The sequence below is a fragment of the Saimiri boliviensis genome, chromosome 3, assembly GCF_048565385.1.
Source record: "Saimiri boliviensis isolate mSaiBol1 chromosome 3, mSaiBol1.pri, whole genome shotgun sequence".
Lineage (NCBI taxonomy): Eukaryota > Metazoa > Chordata > Mammalia > Primates > Cebidae > Saimiri > Saimiri boliviensis.
This window is the reverse complement of record NC_133451.1, coordinates 120,672,859-120,695,394: the sequence shown is the minus strand read 5'-3', so window position 1 is coordinate 120,695,394 and position 22,536 is coordinate 120,672,859. Positions and strand designations below refer to the sequence as shown.

The 22,536-nt window shown below is 38.9% G+C and overlaps 1 long non-coding RNA gene across 1 annotated transcript in view; it reads right to left on the bottom strand.

Moving 5' to 3' along the window:
- The window catches only part of LOC141584043 (uncharacterized), a 62,797-nt gene that overhangs the window by 33,309 nt on the left and 6,952 nt on the right, over positions 1 to 22,536 (bottom strand). The window contains exons 2-3 of the long non-coding RNA XR_012516946.1: positions 21,537 to 21,659; positions 916 to 1,035 (exon numbers count right to left, since the gene is read on the bottom strand). This is a non-coding gene — a long non-coding RNA (uncharacterized LOC141584043). The remainder of the gene's footprint in view (positions 1 to 915; positions 1,036 to 21,536; positions 21,660 to 22,536) is intronic.

Genomic DNA, 22,536 nt, shown 5'->3' with positions numbered 1-22,536 from the left:
AAAGTGAGTGGCTCACTGACTGGCACAGGGCTGGAAATCAAAGTCAAATATCTGGACCTCTAATTGCAGATTGTGTACTGTCCCCCCTTCCCCAAATTCACAGGTAAATGTCTTAACAAGAGCATTACTGGATTGAAGTCAACAATAAAAGATATTAGATTTCATCTGAACTTTCTTTGGCCTCTTGTGTCTAATGAAATTTTGCCCAGTTCTAATTTTAACTTTGGGTGTAACCTGTGAGACATTGACTTTCAGCCTGAAACTCTTGAAAAGCTTTGATTACCTTAGGAGTTTCTGCTCCAACAGAAGAGTCAAGAAACCTCTTCGGCAAAGGTGACCTGAACTCAGTAGTAAATGGGAAATGAGCTGTTTTCAATCACCACCCTCTCACCAATCATCAACAGAAACTTCTTATAACATACTCGTATTGTGTTTTTAGTAGGGCTGGGGTTATCCAAGATTCTGAATAAAATGCTACCACTGGAAGAAAGATTTGCTGCTGAGTCTTGGAGGCAGAAAAACACACACACACACACACACACACACACGCACAAACACACACCACACACAGGCTAGACACACATCTGGTAGCATCCAGCCAAATACTTAGTAGTAAGAGGAGGGCTATGAATCCATCCATGCTCCAAAGGATGGGACACGTTTTCCCAATTCACAAGGCCATTCTCCTGTCTTCTCCCCTTACAGTGCTTCCACCTCAATCCGATCTATTTTTACGTAGAGCACAATTAGGCAGGGCTATCAGGTTACAGGATTGTCAGCGATACTCTCAGTATAAACAACCGCACCATCAGAGAACGCACTTTCATATAAAATGTGATAAATTCTTTCAGACGTGGCTCATGATGACTTTGGCCACATCATCAAGACAGCAGCTCTGCTATCCATTGAGCCTACCTGTGTACTTGGCCACATCCCATAGTGCTTCGCACTCTCATTTCACCTTCAGAGGCAGACAAGTGGACTGCAAAGAACTCATGTGTCTCCCGTGCTCTCTGAAAAGAACTCCCATGTCTCCTGGGGAACAAACGTAAAAACAAAAGTAACTTTTTATTTGTAGAACACTCCACTCTCTCAAAATACACAGCGGAAACTGAATATTTTAGCTGTGTATTTTCAAAACGTTGACTCTAAGTGCTATAGATGATGAAGTTAGCTTGAGTGATCTGTGTCCACTTGCATTGAGCATTCTTTTAGTAATAAAGGATTCAGTTATTTTTTAATTGTTGAGACATGATTCTGATTCTTGTCAATCAAATGTGAGTTTTCTGTGTTAATTTCTAGCAGAGATAAAAGAGTTGATCAAAAATCATAGGTGTATGAAAGTCCTGATTTACAAGTGTACTCAAAAATCCAGGCACTGTGCTGGAAGAGGGATTGGTTCTCAGTGGGCCTTAAGGCCCACATAAATCCCTGTGCAGAAATCGAAAAACAAAGACAGAAAGGGACTCGGCTAAGGCTTGTCAATTGAAAGTGAGTGTCTGGCTGACTGGCAGTGGGTTGGAAATCAAATCCAAATTGCCTCACCTCTAATTTCAGAGGGTGCACTGCCTCTCCAAGGCTCAATTTTACAGCAAATGAACTAACAAGGGCTTTACTGAATTGAATTCAACATTAAAAGATATTCGATTCCATCATGCTACCACAGAAAGAAGGAGGTGCTGCTCAGGCCTGGAGACAGACACACATACAAACACACACACACACACACACACACACACACACACACACAGTCTAGACACACAACTGGTAGTGTTCAGTGAAATATTTAGTAGTACGAGGAGGGCTTTGGACCCATCCATGCTCCAAAGGGAGATACACGTTTTCCTAGTTCACACGTACATCCTTCCCCCTTCTCGACCAACACTGGCTCCTCCTCCAGCCCCCGCATTATTAGGTAGAAAAAAATAGGCAGTGCTATCAGGTTAAAGCATCTTCAATGATGCTCTCATTAAAAACAACAGCACAGTCAAACAGAGAGCATACTTGCATATGATATGTGATTAATTCTTTCAGACATGGCCCATGATGACTGGGGACACAGCAACAAAAAGAAGCTCTGCTTTGTTTCTAGCCTAGCTTTGGGCCTGGCCACCTCGCAAAGTGCTTCACACTCTCATTTCACCCTCAGAGGCAGCCAAGAGGCCTGTAAAGGACTCATGTGTCTCCTATGCTCTCTGCAAGCAGCTCCAATTTATCCTGGGGCCCATAAGTTAAAACAGAAGTGGCTTTTTATTTGTAGAGCACACAACTTTTTCAAAATACTTTGAAAAAATTGTCTAGCACTTTAAGCAGGGACAGTTTTAGCTGCATATTTTGAAAAAGTTGTCTCTAAGTCCGATAGCAAATGCAGTCAAAATGAGTGATCTGTGTCCACTTGAGTTGAGCATTCTTTTAGTAATAAAGGATTCAGTTATTTTTTAATTCTTGAGACATGATTCTCATTCTTGTCAATCAAATGTGAATTTTCCGTGTTAATTCCTAGCAGAGGTAAAAGAGTTAATCATAAACCATAGGTGTATGAGTGTCCTGACTGACAAGTATACTCGACAAACAAGCAAACAACTCCTCACAAGCAAGGGAACAAACCATGTTGGAGAATGAGTTTGATGAACTGACAGAAGCAGGCTTCAGAAGGTGGGTAATAACTATCTTCAACCGAGCTAAAGAAACTTGTTCTAATCCAATGCAAAGAAACTTAAAACCTTGAAAAAAGGTTTGACAAAATTCTAACTAGAATAACCAGCTTAGAAAAGAACATAAACGACTTAATAGAGCTGAAAAACACAGCAGGAGAACTTCACAAATCACATGCCAGTTTTAATAGTTTAATCAATAAAGTGGAAGAAGGAATATCAGAAATTGAAGATCAACTCAATGAAATAAAAGGAGAAGGCCACATTAGAGGAAAAAAGGAGTGAAAAGAAATGAATAAAGACTACAAGACCTAAGGGATTATGTGAAAAAACCAAATCTATGCATGATCGACGTACCTGAATGTGGCAGGGAGAATGAATCCGAGCTGGAAAACACACTTCAGAATATTACCCAAGAGAACTTCCCCAACCTTGCAAGGCAGGCCGACATTCAAATTCTGGAAATACAGAGAACACCACAAAGATATTTCTCAAAAAGAGCAACCCCAAGGCACATAATCATCAGATTGACCGGGGTTGAAATGAAGGAAAAAATGTTAAGCGCAGCTAGAGAGAAAGGTTGGGTCACCAACAAATGGAAGCCCATTAGACTTACAGTGGATCTCTCAGCAGAAACCCTACAGGCCGGAAGAGAGTGTGGGCCAATATTCAACATCCTTAAAGAAAAGAACTTTCAACCCAGAGTTTCATATCCAGTCAAACTAAGATTCATAAGTGAAGGAGAAATAAAATCCTTTACAGACAAGCAACTGCTGAGAGATTTTATCACCACCAGACCTGCCATACAGGTCTTCCTGAAAGAAGCACTAAACATGGAAAGGAACAACCACTACCAGCCACTACAAAAATGTATCAAAAGGTAAAGACCAAGGACATAATGAAGAAACTGCATCAACTAACGGGCAAAACCACCAACCAGTGACAAAATGGCAGGATCAAATTCACACATATCAATATTAATGTTAAATATAAATGGTCTAAATGCACCCATTGAAAGACACAGACAAACTGGATAAACAGTCAAGATCCTTTGTTGTGCTGTATTTAGGAGACTCATCTCATGTGCAAATACACACATAGACTCAAAATAAAGGGATGGAAGAAGATTTACCAAGCAAATGGAGAGCAAAAAGAAGCTGGGGTTGCAATCCTGGTTTGATAAAATGGACTTTCAACCAACAAAGATCAAAAGAGACAAGGTATTTTATATAACGGTAAAAGGATCAACGCAAGAAGAGCTAACTATCCTAAATATGTATGCACCCAATACAGAAGCACCCAGATACATAAAGCATATCACTCCTTCTAAAACTCTTTGAAACAATACAAAAAGAAGGAATACTCCCTTTTTTAAAAATTGCATTCCAGGTTTTGGGGCACATGTGAAGAACATGCAAGATTGTTGCATAGGTACAACATGGCAGTGTGATTTGCTGCCTTCCTCCCCTTCACCTGTATCTGGCATTTCTCCCCATGCTATCGCTCCCCAACTACCCACCCCCTGCTGTGCCTCCCCTATTTGCCCCCGACAGACCCCAGTGTGTAGTGCTCCCCTCCCTGTGTCCATGTGTTCTCATTGTTCAACAGTCGTCTATGAGTGAGAACATGCGGTGTTTTTAATGACCCACAAAGAGACTTAGACTCCCAAACAATAATAGTGAGAGACTAACATTCCACTGTCACTATTTGACAGATCAACAAGACTGAAAATCAACAAGGATATCCGGGACATGAACGCAGATCTGGACCAAGTGGACCTAACAGACATCTACAGAAATCTCCACCCCAAATCCACAGAATATATATTCTTCTCAGCACTGCATGATACTTAGTCTAAAACTGACCACATAATTGGATGTAAGTCACTCCTCAGCAAATGCAAAAGAACGAAAATCTTAACAATCTCTCAGAACACTGTGAAATCAAATTAGAACTCAGGATTAAGAAAGTCACTCAAAACCACACAAGTACATGGAAACTGAACAACTTGCTCCAGAACAGCAACAAGATAAACAATGAAATGAAGGCAGAAATAAAGATGTTCTTTGAAACCAATGAGAACGAAGACAAGACATGCCAAAATTTCTTAGACACATTTAAAGCAGTGACTACAGAAAAAATTATAGCAATAAATGCCCACATTGGAAGTGAGGAAAGATCTAAAATCGTCACCCTATCATCAAAATGGAAAGAGCTAGAGGAGCAAGATCAAAAAAATTCAAAACCTAGCAGAAGACAAGAAGTAACTAAGATCAGAGCAGAAGTGGAGATAGAGACAAAGAAAAACTCTTCAAGAAATTGGTAAATCAAGCAGTTGGTTTTTTCAAAAGATCAACAAAATAGACAAGATAGCCATACTAATGACATAGGAAAGAGAGAAGACTCAAATGGATGCAATACAAATGATAAAAAGGGTATCACCACCAATTCCAAAGAAATACAATCTACCATCAGAGATTACTACAAACAACTCTATGCATACAAACCAGTAAATCTGGAAGAAATGGATAAACTCCTGGACACTTACACCCTTCCAAGACTAAATCAAGAAGGAGTTAAAGCCCTTAATAGACCAACAATAAGGTCTGAAGTTGAGGCAGCAATTAATAGCCTACCAACCAAGAAAGTCCAGGCCCAGATGGGTTTGCAGCAGAATTCTACCAGATGTACAAAGAGGAGTTCATATCACTCCTTCTAAAACTCTTTGAAACAATACAAAAGGAAGGAATACTCCCTAACATATTTTATGATACCATCATCATCCTCAGACAAAACCTGGCAGACATACACCTAAAAGAAAAAAATTCAGGTCAATATCCATGATGAACATTGACGCAAAAATCTTCAATAAAATACTGGCAAACTGAATCCAACAGCACATCAAGAAGCTTATCCATCACAATCAAGTAGGCTTCACCGTGGGGATGCAAGCCTGGTTCAGCATACATAAATCTATAAATGTAATCCATCACATAAACAAAGTAAAAAAACACATCATCTCAAAGGATGCAGAGAAGGCCTTCAATGAACTTCTACAGCCCTTTATGCTAAAAAAAAAACCTCTCAATAAACTAGGTATCAATGGAACATATTTCAAAATAAAAAAAGCTATTTATGACAAACCCACAGCCAACATCTAACTTAATGAACAAAAACTGGAAGCATTCCCATTGAAAACTGGCACTAGACAAAGGTGCTCTCTCTCACCCTTTCTATTCAACATAGTATTGGAAGTTCTAGCTAGAGCAATCAGATAAGAAAACGACATAAAGCGTATTCAATTAGGAAAAAAAAGAAGTTAAATTGTCTCTATTTGCAGCTGACATGATTGTATATTTAGAAGATCCCATTGTCTCGGCCCAAAATCTCCTTAAGCTGATAAGCAACTTCAGCAAAGTCTCACAATACAAAATCGATGTGCAAAAATCACAAGCATTCCTATACACCAGTAAAAGACAGAGAGCCAAATAATGAGTAAATTCCCATTTATGATTGCCACAAAGAAAATAAAATGCCTAGGAATACAACTAACAAAGGCTGTGAAGGACCTCTTCAAGGAGGATTACAAACCACTAGTCAAGAAAATAAGAGAGGACACAAACAGATGGAAAAACATTCCATGCTTACGGTCAGGAAAAATCTGTATCTTTAAAATGGCCCTACTTTCCAAAGTAATTTATAGATTCAGTGCTATCCCCCATCAAGCTACCACTGACCTTCTTCACAGAACTAGAAAAAAAAAAACACTTTAAACTTCATATGGAATAAAAAAAAGAGCCCATAAAACGACAATCCTAAGCAAAATAAACAAAGCTGGAAGCATCACACTACCTGACTTCAAACCATTCTCAAAGCTACAGTAATCAAAACAGCATGGTACTGGTACCAAAAATGAGATATAGAGCAATGGAACAGAACCAAGACCTCAGAAGTAATGCCACACATCTACAACCATCTGATCTTTGACAAACTTGACAAAAACAAGCAATGGGGAAAGGATTCCATGTTTAATGAATGGTGTTGGGAAAAATGGCTAGCCATGCGCAGAAAACTGAAACTGGACCCCTTCCTTACACCTTATACAAAAATTTACTCCAGTTCGATTAAAGATTTAAACATAAGACCTAACACCATAAAAACCCTAGAAGAAAGCCTAGGCAAAGCCATTCAGGACATAGGCACAGGCAAGGACTTCATGACTAAAACACCAAAAGTACTGGCAACAAAAGCCAAAATAGACAAATGGGATCTAATTAAACTGAAGAGTTTATGCATAGCAAAAGAAACAATCACTAGGGTGAACTGGCAACCAACAGAATGGAAAAGGAATTTTGCAAACTACCCATCGGACAAAGGACTGCTATCCGGAATCTACAAAAAACTAAAACAGGTTTACAAGAAAAAACGAACCTAATCAAAAGTGGACAAAGGATATAAACAGACACTTTTCAAAAGAAGACATAGATGAGACTAATAAATATATGAAAAAATGCTCATCATCTCTGGTCATTAGAGAAATGCAAATCAAAACTACACTGAGATACCATTTCAGGCCAGTTAGAATGGTGATCATTAAAAAATCTGGAGACAACAGATCCTGGAGAGGATGTGGAGAAATAGGAACACTTTTACACTGTTGGTGGGAGTGTAAATTCGTTCAACCATTGTGGAAAGCAGTATGGCGATTCCTAAAGGACCTAGAAATAGAAATTCATTTTGACCCAGCAATCCCATTATTCAGTATATGTCCAAAGGATTATAAATCATTCTATTATAAATACCCATGCACACATATGTTCGTGGATGAATCTGGAAACCATCATTCTCAGCAAACTGACACAAGAACAGAAAACCAAACACCACATGTTCTCACTCACAGGTGGATGATGAACAATAAGCACACATGGGCACAGGAGGGGAACATCACGCACTGGGTTCTGTTGGGGGGTGCAGAGTTAGGGGAGGGACAGCAGGGAGTGGGGAGGCTGGGTAAGCATAACATTGGGAGAAATGCCTGATGTGGGTGATGGGGGGATGGGGGCAGCAAACCACCATGGCACGTGTGCACCTTTACAACAATCCTGCAAGATCTGTATGTGTATCCCAGAACTTAAAGTAATAAAATAAATAAAATAAAAGAATCAATGCAGAGCAAAAAAGACTTGTTTTCAAAGGTAAAACACATTTTTTATAGAAAAGATAGAAACCAAACACTGATTTGTGAGAATAATCCATAATTCAGACATGTTATTGATCGATAAATATCTGAAAAATAAGGTACAAAAAAGTGAGTTACAGGGAATATTACAATCTGACAATTATTGTGCATTTAGCAATAGGACAGTACCACAGGGGCAAAGGAATCTCAAAGGCCCCCTATAATCTAACATAAGCTAGCTGAGTTCATCTTGTTCTCAAATTGGACCTTCGACTCCAGCTCATCTGGCCCATTTCCCTATACTCTGAATACAGCTTGCTCATTCATACATCTTTGCCTTTGGTGACACCTTTTGATGTTCATGGAAAAATCCTCTAATTCCTAAATCATATGCCTCCATTAAAATCCCTCCCTAGATACACCTTTTCCTCACAGTGTTCCCTAGATAACAATACTATTCTTGCTTAATTTAGAGAGGTCTCACTTAGATAAGATCAAGAAACAGTCCCGGACCTGCCACATTCTCACACAAATATGTGTTACCATGAAATGACTCTCTCACTGTACCACACTTGTTTATTGTGTCCTGCCAAATTAGATCATAAACTATTCTGGAGTAAGAATGGTGTCCATTGTTCTCTTTGTTCCAAATCACCTGGTTGAATAAGAGGTTAATAAATGGTCCTATACCTGCTATTTTAGACCTAAAAAATTTCTTCCTAAAAAAACAAAGTACTTAAAACGATTACTACAAAAGCAAGAGAAGAGGTTAATCTTCCTAACGTCTTTAATTTAAGTGGCCTAGGTAATTACTATTCTCTTCAAGTTTAAGTGCAATTCTTCAGAAGAGGTTGGAGGAAAGACGAGTGAGGAGAATGCAATTTTTTAATGTTCTAAGTACTACTCAAGAAGCAAAGAAGCAGATGTCCTTCATTTTCATACAGACCAGAAATATGTGATGTAACAGGCTTCACATAGACCCCGAGAAAATTTGTTTATATGTGGGGAAGAATTTTTCACTGCACAGCTAACCACTGAAGCAAACTTCTTAAAGGAAATTTCAAAAACCATGTAGACAACGATGTGTTTCAATTCGTTGGAACATTTTACTACTATAGGAACAATCGCTTTCTTGACTCTCCTCCCCCTGCCCTAGATCCATCATGAACAAGTGTCTTTGGAAAAATCTTACATTTAGAAAGTTGGATCGTCTTACTGGAGTGAAAGAAATAGTTCTTACCATTTTCATCCACAAATAACATAAAAATGTAACAATGATTGCAAGTAGATACTGAAGAAATAGAGATTACACTGCAGGTTTATAGAAGACACAAAATCAAAGCAAAAGCAAGCAAAAAGTCATCAAATGGAGAAGAAATTGTTCAGCCTTTCTCTTCTCTTGATCTGTACCTCTGAAGCTGGCATAAACCCTCATGTTTATTAGAAATGTTCTGAACAGGGAATCTTGAAGCAGGGATGTGTATCCTAGTCACTAATGGGATTATTTAATCTCCCTGAACCTGAACCTCTGTTTTTCCCCCATTGATAAGATGAGAATGATAATACTTATCTACCTATATAGGTGTGACCAGATGCTGTCATGAATATGAACATATTTGCTAAAGTAAAGTGAGCTATTACTGAAATGTATGATTATTATGGGAAATTTGGTGGGGAAAGTAGAATATGATTAAAATAGCATTTTACTATATTATTATTATTTTACCACAGCACAATTGCCGATTTTCCATTTAATACTTGTTAAGCACCAGGTTTCCAGGGTAGAGAAATAAACAAAACAAATACTCCTGCAGTGACAGAAGGAAAGCAAACTCTTGTCAAATACATGTTTGTGACTCAGTACAATACAGCTAACATTTCCTGAGTGCCGGCTAGACAACAAGTGCATGAATGTTTCCATATAAACACTCAGAGCTTAATCTTTTTGCTTAAACTATTTTCTGACATGGAAAGAGCCCAGGTTTTCTTTTAAAAAGATAGAAAATTTAGAATGCTTAATAAAAGTTATGACATCAAATTAATAGAAATTGACTCAGTTTTTACAACTTAAACTTTACAGTGCTTGAACTAAATCAATATCGATTGAACTCTTTTGAGAAAACTTCAACCCTTACTAGTGTTGCTTCCTTCAGGTTGATTCAACAGAACTTTAATCCACCCAAATCTTATGCGCTGCACCTGGATGTGCCTCTGGAGAGCATCGAACTCTCCCTGTACAAGAACAGCTTTTCACTCAATTTTTAAATCCCACTTCAATATCATAGAATTTTAGAATTACAAAAGGACCTTAGAGGTTAAAATCTTCCACTCATTCTAGGAGTCTTATAAAATATTCATGGACAATTTTGACCTGTCTTAAAGCTAGACTCCCTTCTGTTATGTAAACATCTAAACAAAAAGGCATCATATTCTTTCATTAGGTAGCCCAAATGATTATTTCATTGGTAAAATATTAAGACAAAGTCCGTATTCCTGGAACACATTTAATGCCTCAATTTTGAAAAAAAAGTCATTATTGTCCTCCATCAAAATTAGGTAGAACTGGAAAATTTTTTACATTATTAGCTAGACATAATGTATTTTGAGACCCTCAGAATAAAATACGTACATATTTGCTTTTTAATGCCCGAAATTATCATTAATGTTAGTAGTCTCCTCATCTCTTACATTATGTTAATACAGTATTTACTAATTGATATTTTACATTCTTAGTACATGTCGTGTAGATTACCAGTCCATGAAAAAGATCAAAATTCAATTCTTTATTGTAATTCTTATGTGTTACACAGGGGTGACTCTCTTGCCTCTTCTGCAGCATTTCAGAGACAATTCTCCATGCCCAACAATCTTCCCTCTCCTTTCATGTCTTACCCCAGACATATTTGGGGTTCATAAGTGGAGGACCACAACCCCTGGGCTACCTAAAATAAGCCCCTTACATGCACAGGAACTTTGGCCTGCAGGTTCGGTAGAATGTCCTTCTAGCAGAGGACCCTGGATTCCAAAGGTGTTAAGCCATCTCCTAATGCACCTGGTAGAATTCTTTGCTGGCACTACAATTGCCTTTGGCTCTTACCTTCCTGAGCAGGGGTCCCTAACCCCCCAGGCCATGGACTGAGACTAGTCTGCGGCCTGCTAGGAACTGGGCTGTACAGCAGGAGGTAAGTGGCAGGAAAGTGAGCATTACCACCTGAGACCTGCCTCCTGTTACATCAGCCAGCATTAGATTCTGACAGGAGCATAAACTCTGTTGTCAACTGCACATGTGAGGGATCTAGCTTGTGCACTCCTTATGAGAATCTAACTATTGCCTGATGATCTGAGGTAGAACAGTTTCATCCCAAAACCATCCCAACTGGTTTTGGGATAAAGCTGCCCAAGATGGAAACCAGTCTCTGTTGTCAAAAAGATTAGGGACAGCTCTTCCCAAGGACGGGACTTCCCAGTTGTGTTAGTCCATTTTTTATTGCTGTAAAGGAATATCTGAGACTGGGTAACTTATTCAGAAAAGAGGTTTCTTTGGCTCACAGTTCTGCAGGCAATACAAGCATGGCACCATCACCTGCTCAACTAGTGGTCAGACCTCTGGGAGCTTTTACTCGTGGTGGAAGGCAAAGGGGAAGCTGGTGTTTCACATTGCAAGAGAAGAGGGAGGTCCCAGACTCTTAACCAGCTAAACTAATAGAGCAATAAATCACTCATTTCCATGGGGAGGGCATCAAGCCATTCATGAGAGATCTGCTCCCATAACACAAACACCTCCCGCTAGACCCCACCTCCAACATTGGGTGAATCACATGTCATCATGAGAGTCAGAAAAGACAAAACATCCAAACAATATCCCCAGTTCTCACACCTGTGCAGTGCCTCCAATCAGGGTCATACATAAAGCTGCTGGTGCTGTCATTCGGCCTCTGAAGTTTTTGTTGCACGTGGGTGTGTGCATATGTATATCAGTGGTAACTCCTCAAAGCAAGCCTGGGACTTATCGTCATTTAAGTTCACATCATGGCCATACTCTTTATATTCCAGTTCCTGGAAGAAAATCCCATGAAACTAAAAACAACAAAGCTGGCCTTCATAGCCACCACCCTTGTGGGAAATGAGTTATCTAAAATTCACAGGGAGGCATGTTTGGCATGGGATATAGAAATGATCCTTTTTAATGTAGTGCTTTTGGTAGAAAGAATACCCACACTTGGGACAGGCATATTATATGCCATGAAAAACATACAACTTTGTGGTAAATATAACCTCTGAGATGGAATTCAACATGTATTTTGGATTTTAACCTTCAGACTCAGTACACAAACCCCGTCCAACTCAACTAGACTCAGTCATGCTGGGTGTTGGACAGAAATTACCAATGAGCTTAGTAAAAACAAACCAAGCTAAAGCAGACAACCAAAACTCCTCTTGAAAACATTTTTTTTTCAAGTTCTTAAAGGCATTTTTATATGTGCTATTTCTTATGCTCTGAAGAAATTTATTTTATATAATCATTTCAGAGATTAAATAACTAGTATAATGAATAGAAAATTCCTTTTCAATTATTTGGTTACATTTCTGTACAAGGTCAAGTATAATTCACGGGAAAACGAAATATGTCCAAATAAACCAAAGAATGACACAAATAAAAACTGTCCGAGAATTCTGAATTATTTCTGGAGAAACTGTTATGCAATTGCATCACTATAACCACACTTAGTATGAGTGGTAGAGAATGTATTTCCAAGGCAGTTTTAGTGGCAAAATAAGATCTGAACACAATTGCCGTAAGTAACTTAAAATAATCACAAATTCCATAATTAGGAATCTACTTACAGATCAAGGCAGACGAAAGGCAGGAGTAGGTGGCAGCTCCAGTCAGAGCAGCATGTGGAGGCTTCCACTGTGAATTTTTGCTCCAGATTGACTCCAAGAACAAACCAGCAATACTGAGATGACTGACAGACCCTCTGAAGAAAACAGACCCCTTCCTCAGGACCCCAGAGACACCCCAAATACTATGAGAGACTCAGCTGTGGAAGTGGAAAACGTCCCCAATGGAGAAGCTGAAGCTGAAAGAAGGAAACCCTCCAGCAAGTTCCCGAGCCCGATTCGTCATTCACCTGGAAGCAGACTCGGGGATGCTGCAGGGGGCATCATGGGCGTGAGACTGGCCCTTCAGGTTTCCTGGGAGCTGGGTGAGGCCTGTGACTGCCAGCTTTCCCCCACCTCCCTGACAACCTGCAAGACCCAGCAGAGGCAGCCATAATCCTAGGTACACAACACCAGTGACCTGGGAGTCTCATCCCCACCCACCACAGCAACCACAGCAAGACCTGCCCAAGGAGAGTCTGAGCTCACACACACCTAGCCCTGCCCTACATGACGGTCCTTCCCTACCCACCCTGGTAGGGAAAGACAAAGTGCATATAATCTTGGGAGTTCTAAGGCCCCACCCACCAATGGTTTTTCTCCACACTACTGCAGCTGATGCTTTCTGGGATGTGCCACCTCCTGGCAGGAGGCCAATCAGCACAAAAATAGACCTCTAAATCAACAAAATTATGAACCCTCATGGGTTCGCTGCACCCTACACCACCTCCTCCGGAACAGGCACTGGTATCCACAACTGAGAGATCCATAGATGGTTCACATCACAGGACTCTGTGCTAACAATCCCCAGTATCAGCCCAGAACCAGGTAGACTCACCAGATGGCTGGATCCAGAAGAGACAACAATCACTGCAGTCAGCTCACAGGAAGCCACATCCACAGGAGAACGGGGAGAATACTACACCATGGGAACACCCCATGGGACAAAAATCAGAACAGCCTTCAGCTCTAGACCTTGCCTCTAACACAGCCTAGCCCAATGAGAAAGAACCAGAAAACCAACCCTGGTAATATGGCAAAACAAGGCGTATCAACACCCCACAAAAATCACACTAGTTCACCAGCAATGGATTCCACCCAAGAAGACATCCCTGATTCCCCTGAAAAAGAATTCAGGAGGTTAGTTAAGCTACTTAGGGAGGGACCAGAGAAAGGCAAAGCCCTGTGGGGGTGGGGAAAAAAAAATCCAAAAAAATGATACTAGAAGTGAATGGAGAAATATTAAAGGAAACAGACAGCTTAAAGAAAAAAACAATCCAAAATTCAGGAAACTTTGTTCATACTTTTAGAAATGTAAAATGCTCTGGAAAGTCTCAGCCATAGAATTGAACAAGTAGAAGAGAGAAATTTAGAGCTCAAAGATAAGGACTTTGAAGTAACCCAACCCAACAAAGACAAAGAAAAAAGAATAAGAAATTATGAACAAAGCCTCCACAAATTATGGGATTATGTTAAATGACTAAACCTAAGAATAATTGGTATTCCTGAGGAAGAAGAAAATTCTAAAAGTTTGGAAAACATATTTAGGGAAATAACTGAGGAAAACTTCCCTGGCCTAGATAGAGACCTAGGCATGCAAATACAAGAAGCATGAAGAAGACCTGGGAAATTCATCACAAAAAGGTCTTTGCCTAGGCATATTGCCATCAAATTATCCAAAGTTAAGAGGAAAGAAAGACTCTTAAGAGCTGTGAGACAGAAGCACCAGGTAACCTGTAAAACAAAACTTACCCGATTAAAAGCAGATTTACCTGCATAAACCCTACAAGCTGGAAGGGATTGATGCCCCCCTATCTTCAGCCTCCTCAAACAAAATAGTTAGCTGCCAAGAATTTTGCATCCAGTGAAACTAAGCATTATTTAAGAAGGAAAGATACAGTCATTTTCAGACAAACACACACTGACAGAATTCACCATTACCAAACCACCACTACAAGAACCGCTATAAAAGGAGCTCTAAATCTTGAAACAAAATCCTGGAATCACATGCAAACAGAATCTCTTTAACGCATAAATCACACAAAACCAATAAAACAAAAATACAAGGTAAAAAGCAAAAACAAAACAAAACAACACAAAGTATGCAGGCAACAAAGGGCATGATGATTGCAATGATACCTCACATTTCAATACTGACATCGAATGTAAATGGCCTAAATGGGTAAAAAGATACAGAACTGCAAAATGGGTAAGAACTGCAAAATGGGTAAGAACTCACCAACCAACCATCTGCTGCCTTCAGGAGTCTTGCCTAACACATAAGGACTCACAGAAACTTAAAGTTTTTACTGGAAAAAGGCATTTCATACAAAAGGACACCAAACTGAGCAGGGATAATTGTTCTTAGATCAGACAAAAGAAACTTTAAAGCAACAGCAGTTAAAACAGACAAAGAAAGATATTACATAATGGTAAAAGGCCTTGTCCAACAGGAAAATACCACGATCCTAAACATATATGCAGCTAACACTGGAGTTCCCAAATTTATAAGACAATTACCAATGGACCTAAGAAATGAGGTAGACAGCAACACCATAATAGTGGGGGACTTCAATACTCCACTGACAGCACTAGACAGGTCATCAAGACAGAAAGTCAAGAAAGATACAATGGATTTAAACTATACCTTGGAATAAATAGACTTAACAGATATATACAGAACGCTTCATCCAACAACCACAGAGTACACATTCTATTCAAGAATGCATGGAACTTTCTCCAGTATAGACCATATGATAGGCCATAAAACGACCCTCAGGAAGTTTCAGACAACTGAAACTATATCAAGCACGCTATCATATCAACAGTGGAATAAAACTGGAAATAAACTCCAAAAGGAACCTTCAACACCACACAAATACATGGAAATTAAATAACCTGCTCCTGAAAGAGCACTGGGTCCAAAAGCAAACTGAGATAGAAATGTAAAAACTTATCAAACTCAATGTCATATTTAAATTACACAACCTATCAAAACCTCTGAGCTACAACTAAGGAGGTGCTAACAGAAAACTTCATAGCCCTTAACACCTACGTCAAAAAGTCTGAAAGAGCTCAGACAATCTAAGGTCGTGCCTCAAGGAATGAGAGGAAAAACATAACAAACCAAACCCAAACCCAGAAGAAAGGAAATAGCCAACACCAGACTAAATGTAATGGAAACAAACTACAAAAATACAAAAGATAAATGAAACAAAAAGCTGGTTCTTTGGAAAGATAAATAAAACTGATAGACCATTAGCAAAATTACCCAAGAGAAGAGAGAAACATCCCAATAACCTCACTGAGAAGCACAACAGAAGATATCACAACTCACACCACTGAAATACTAAAGATCACTCAAGGCTATTACGAACACCTTGACAGAAATAAACTAGAAAAGCTAGAAGAGATGGATGAATTCCTGGAAAAATACAGCCCTCTTAGCTTCAGTCAGAAAGAATTAGATGCCCCAAACAAACCAATAACAAGTAACAAGACTGAAATGGTAATTTAAAAATTACCAACAATAAAAAGAAGTTCAGAAGCGGATGGATTCACCACAGAATCCTACCAGATATTCAAAGAAGAATTGGCAGCAATCCTTTTGACACTATTCCACAAGACAGAGAAAGAAGGAACCCTCCTTAATTCATTCTATGAAGCCAGCATCGCCCTATTACCAAAGCCAGGAAAGGACACAACTAAAAAGAAAACTACAGAGCAATGTCCTTGATAAAGATACATGCTAAAATTCTTAATAAAATACTTGCTAAGCAAATCAAACAACATATCAAACAGATGATCCACCATGATCAAGTGACTCATACCAGGGATGCAGGGATGGGGTAACATAAGCAAGTCAATAAATGTGCTGTACCACATTAACAGAATTAAAGACAAATATTACATGATCATCTCAATAGATGCAGAAAAAGCATTTAACAAAATCCAGCATCATTTTCTGATTAAAACCTTCAGCAAAATTGTTACACAAGGGACATACCTTAATTTAATAAAGGCCATCTATGCCATACCCACAGCCAACATAATACTGAATGGGGAAAAGTTGAAAGCATTCCCCCTGAGAATGGAAACAAGACACGGATGGCCACTCTCACCATTCCTCTTCCAGATAGTACTGGAAATCCTAGCCAGGGCAATCAGGCAAGTGAAAGAAATAAAGGGCATCCAAACAGGTAAAGAGGAAGTCAAACTGACTCTGTTTGCTAACAATATGATCATCTACCTTGAAAACTCACAGGACTCCTCCAGAAGGCTCATAGAACTGATAAAAGAATTTAGCAAATTTCCCAATACGAGATTAATGTACACAAATCAGCTCTTCTATACACCAACAGTGACAAAATGGAGAACCAAATGAAGAATGCAAACCCTTTCACAATTGTTGCAAAAAAAAAAAAAAGAAGAAAAAAAAGAAGAAACAAAAATACTTAGGAATATATCTAACAAAAGAAGGGTGGACAGACCTCTAGTAGGAAAACTACATAACACTGAATAAAGAAAACATAGATGATGCAAACAAATGAAAACACATCACATGGTCCTGGATGGGTAGAAACAATATTGTGAAAATGAGCATACTGCAATGTACAAATACCTGCAATGTACAAACACGATGCAATTCCCATCAAAATTTTACCATCATTCTTCACAGAGTTAGAAAAATAGTTCTAAGGCCGGGCGTGGTGGCTCATGCCTGTAATCCGAGCACTTTGGAGGCCAAGGCGGGTGGATCACCTGAGGTTGGGAGTTCAAGAAAAGCAGTTCTAAAATTCATATGGACACAAACAAGAGCCAACATAGCCAAAGCACGACTAAGTAAAAGGAACAAATCTGGAGGCATCACACTTCCTGATTTCAAACTATAAGGCCATGGTCACCAAAACAGCATGGTACTGGTATAAAAACAGGCACATAGATCAATGGGAACAGAATAGAAAATCCAGAAATAAACCCAAATACTTACAGCCAACTGATCTTCAGTAAAGCAAGCAAAAACATCAAGTGGAGAAAGGACACCCTTTTCAACAAATGGTGCTGGGATAATTGGCCAGCCACATGTAGGAGAATAAAGCTGAATCCTCATCTCTCACCTTATACAAAAATCAACTCAGGACAGATTAAAGACTTAAACCTAAGACCTGAAACTATAAAAATTCCAGAAGATAACACTGGCAGAACCCTTTTAGACATTGGCTTAGGCAAAGATTTTATGACTAAAAACCCAAAAGCAATTGCAATATAAACAAAGATAAATAGCTGGGAGATAACTAAAGAGCTTTTGCATGGCACAAATAACAGTCAGCAGAATAAACAGTTAACTCACAGAGAGAAAATGTTCACAATATATATTTCTGACAAAGGACTCATATCCAGAATCTACAACAAACTCAAACAAATCAGTAAGAAAAAATCAACAAACCCCATCCAAAAGTGGGCTAAGACATGAATAGACAATTCTCCAAAGAAGACATACAAATGGTTAGCAAACAATTTAAAAAATGCTCAACATCACTAATGATGTGGGAAATGTAAATCAAAACAACAATGCAATACCTACCACCTTACTCCTGCAAGAATGGCCATAATCAAAGAATTTAAAAACAACAACAACAACAACAACAACAGTAGATGTTGGCGTGGTTGTGGCAATTAGGGAACACTTCTACACTGCTAGAAGAAATATAAACTAGTACAGCCACTACAGAAAACAGGGTGGAGTTCCTTAAAGAACTAAAAGTAGAATTACCATTTGATCAAGCAATACCACTACTGGATATCTGCTCAGAAAAAAATTCATTATTTGAAAAAAGATACTTGCACATGCATGTTTATAGCAACACAATTCACAACTGCAAAATCATGAGACCAATCCAAATACCCATCAATAAATGAGTGGATAAAGAAACTGGCATACATATACATGATGGAATACTACTCAGCCAAAAAAGGAATAAATTAGCAGCATTTGCCATAACCTAGATGAGATTGGTGACTTATTCTAAGCGACTCAAGAATGGAAAACCAAATATTGTATGTTCTCACTGATATGCAGGAACTAAGCTATGAGTACACAAAGACTTAAGAATGACACAGTGGACTTCGATGACTTGGTGGGGGGGGGAGGCACAAGGGACAAAAGCAACAAATACAATGCCGTGTATACTGCTCAGGCGATGGGTGCACTAGGATCTCACACATTACTAAAGAATTTACTAATGTAACCAAATACCACCTGTGCCCCAATAACTTGTGGAAAATAAAATAACAAAGAATCTTCTTATGAAGTATTTGTTATGCACTAGGCATCGTTCTAGGAGGTTTACATATATGGATTTATTTAATATTCTCACCAACCATCCTCAGGGGCCACTATTTTACAGAAGAGGGAATGAGACGTAGAAAAGTTAAATTACTTACTCAATGTTACACATAATATGTGGCAAAGCCAAGATTTAAAGTAATTAATATTGTGACCGTATTTTAGGGAAAAGCTCAACTGACTTGAGGAAATAAATGTAAAATGCATCAGCATTTTCTTTATGTTTCAGCAGATAATGCATTGTGCCCCACTGCTACTGATGAACCATGTGGGAAGCTAGGTGAGACCAAAGTTGGGGTTAACCAGCAGTCTGCTGGTCAGGAGAAGGGTGAGAAGGTGCCAGTGGGGTCCTACCCATTCTCTATCAGCTTATCTAGGACTCTCCAATCTCTCTACTTTCTCATTCTGCCTAATACAGAATACAGTACAAAACCTGTCTTCCTGAGACTAAAATGATTCACCCATGCTTGGTGTCCAGGGCCCATGTTAATCATGTCTGAAACTTGGTTTAACAAATGCACAATGAATCTTCATCTCTTTCATCTCTTTAAAATATGACTCAGTCATTAAAACATACCTAACTTGACTTCAAGATGCACAGGGTAGAGAATCAGAGGGTTGGATGGGCATGGGGAGCTGGGTGCAGGCTCAGTCTCATCTGGCCTTCACTTGCCTTCCTCTAAGCCAGATTGTCTGAGGGGAGGAGCAGTGTAACATCTGCCTCCAGTGATGAAAATCCACCCTACCAACAGAATGGTCATAAATTGAGAAGGGTGAAGTACTGAGTTCTGAAACTCAGTACTTCATGAGTGAAGACTCATCCCAAACTCCTTCGATGTAAGTTTACTATCTATCTGTGGATGTTATCAGACTACATAATCTTGCAAATTTATCCAGACCGTCTTTCAGTTATTTTGAGTGAGTTATGCTTTTTCAATTAGTTGATGGTTGTTTTTTAAAACTGGGAAGAAATGCAGATAACTGTTTTCTCACCATAAACTGAGCACATATGATGCTTCAAGCCATATAAATGTTTCATGGGTTTTGTGAACTGCACTGGTAGGAAGAGAATTCTGTCATGTCACCTCATAACTCTATGTAAAATCAACATGACAACAGCTTGAAATGGAAATCTAAGTTCAAACCTAATTAATAGTTTCATAAAATCTACAGTGGTAGTAAGTGATTGCAGGAAGGAAAAAATTATCTGGGTAGTTTTCAGCCATACTGATGTGTACAATGAATCTAGGGGTGATTAAATGTTGAGTGCATAAACAAATGAGTTAATATGTAAGTGGAATGTTGATAAATTATTGATTGATGGCCTAAATAGTACATACAACTTAGTTATATCACTGACTATCTAGATTATTCTGCTTCCATGAATTGGTTTTTCTAGCTCCATTCTTTCCAAATCATCAGGAATGCTTGATTTACCACCTGGCTAACCAGGAGCTCACAGGTATCTTCTCATCCTTGAGCCAAGGGCCTTCACTCATCACTGTTTCTTTCCTTGATTATTACTTGTAAGTGATAAATGGACTTGCTTTTCATCATCTCTTCTTCTAATACATGCCCCATGATGAGAAGGACTCAGCCTGGCTTGTTATTCCCATAAGGACAAAGGCCAACTAAAAATAAGAAGCTCAACTCTATGTAAAGGATTGAATTGTGCCCCACACGAAATTTGCATGTGGAAGTCCTACCCTCCAGTGTGACTTTATTGGAAGAGAGGGCCTTTAAAGAGTTAATTAAGGTTAGATGAGATGACAAGGATTGGGCTTCAGTATGATAAGACTGGTATTCTTCTAAGAGGAGAAAGAGACACAAGAGATGTCTCTCTCTGTGCATGGGGAAAAGGCCACATGGGAGGGAGTGAAAAGGTAACTGTCTCCAAGATAGGAAGAGCAGTCTCACCAAAAGCCAACCCCACTGGCACCTTCATCTTGGACTTTCGGCCTCAAGAACAGTGAGGAAATAAATATCTGTTGTTTAACTTACCCAATCTGTAGTATTTTGTTAGGAAGCCTATAATTACTAACTGACTCATATATTCTCCATGTTAAAAATAAGAAAAGAAGCACCTTTTGCTTAGGGTGTTTATTTTAGAAAGCTTGTACATCTTTGTCATTTGGAAATGTATGTAAATATTCTTAAAAGATACCTTAGTCTCATTAGTTTTAAGACCCAAGGATGCTGTTCTGAAAGCCTGGGAATCATCACTTTGAAAATGATCAAGGAAGATAACACCTCCATTTCTCAGGTTCAGTAGGAGGCTGGGAGGGTAAGTTCCGCAGGGATCTTACTCCAAGTTGCAAGACAACCTCCTTTTATAAAGACATGTGAAGTTTATTTTTTCTTTGGAAAAGCCAATTGTATAACGGAGATGGTTACCCCAATTACTAAGAAAATTTAAAATGAAAGGTGTGTGACAAATGGGACTGTAAAGTCCCCTTGAGGACAAGTTATTGCTTACCTTGAGAATTTGTATGTTAAAGGTTGTATCTGCTTGTTATATAAAAAGGTGAGTTTTTTTTTTTTCTGTCTTTGCAACTGCTGAGCTGATTTCCTGAGAAGTGCATCTCACTCTGGTTTCATGCTAAAAGAAATAAAGGTTATTCAATTAGAAAAAGAGGAAGTCAAATTGTCTCTATTTGCAGATGACATGATTGTAGATTTAAAAGACCCCATTGTCTCAGCCCAAATCTCCTTAAGTTGATAAGCAACTTCAGCAAAGTCTCAGGATACAAAATCAATGTGCAAAAATTATGAGCATTCCTATACATCAGCAACAGACACACAGAGAGCCAAATCATGAGTGACCTTCCATTCACAGTTGCTACAAAGAGAATAAAATACCTAGAAATACAACTAACAAAACATGTGAAGGACCTCTTCAAAAAGAAGGACAAACCACTGCTTAAGAAAATAAGAGAGGACAGAAACAGATATAAAAACATTTCATGCTCATGGTCAGGAGGAATCGATATTGTGAAAATGGTCATACTGCCTAAAATAATTTACATATTCAATGCTATCCCCGTAAGCTACCAATGACTTTCTTCACAGAATTGGAAAATAAACACCTTAAGCTTTATACGGAACCAAAAGAGAACCTACATAGCCAAGACAATCCTAAGCACACAATTATGGAGACATCATACTACCTGACTTCAAACTGTACTACAAGGCCACAGTAATAAAAACACCACGGTACTGGTACCAAAACAGATATATAGACCAACGGGACAGAACAGAGGCCTCAAAAGTAACGCCACACAGCTACAACTGTCTGATCTTTGACAAACCTGACAAAAACAAGCCATGGGGAAAGGATACCCTATGTAACAAATAGTGTTGGAAAACTGGCTAGCCACATGCAGAAAGCTGAAACTGGATCCCTTCCTTGCACCTTATATAAAAATCAACTCCAGATGGATTCAAGATTTAAACATAAGACCTAACACCGTAAAAAA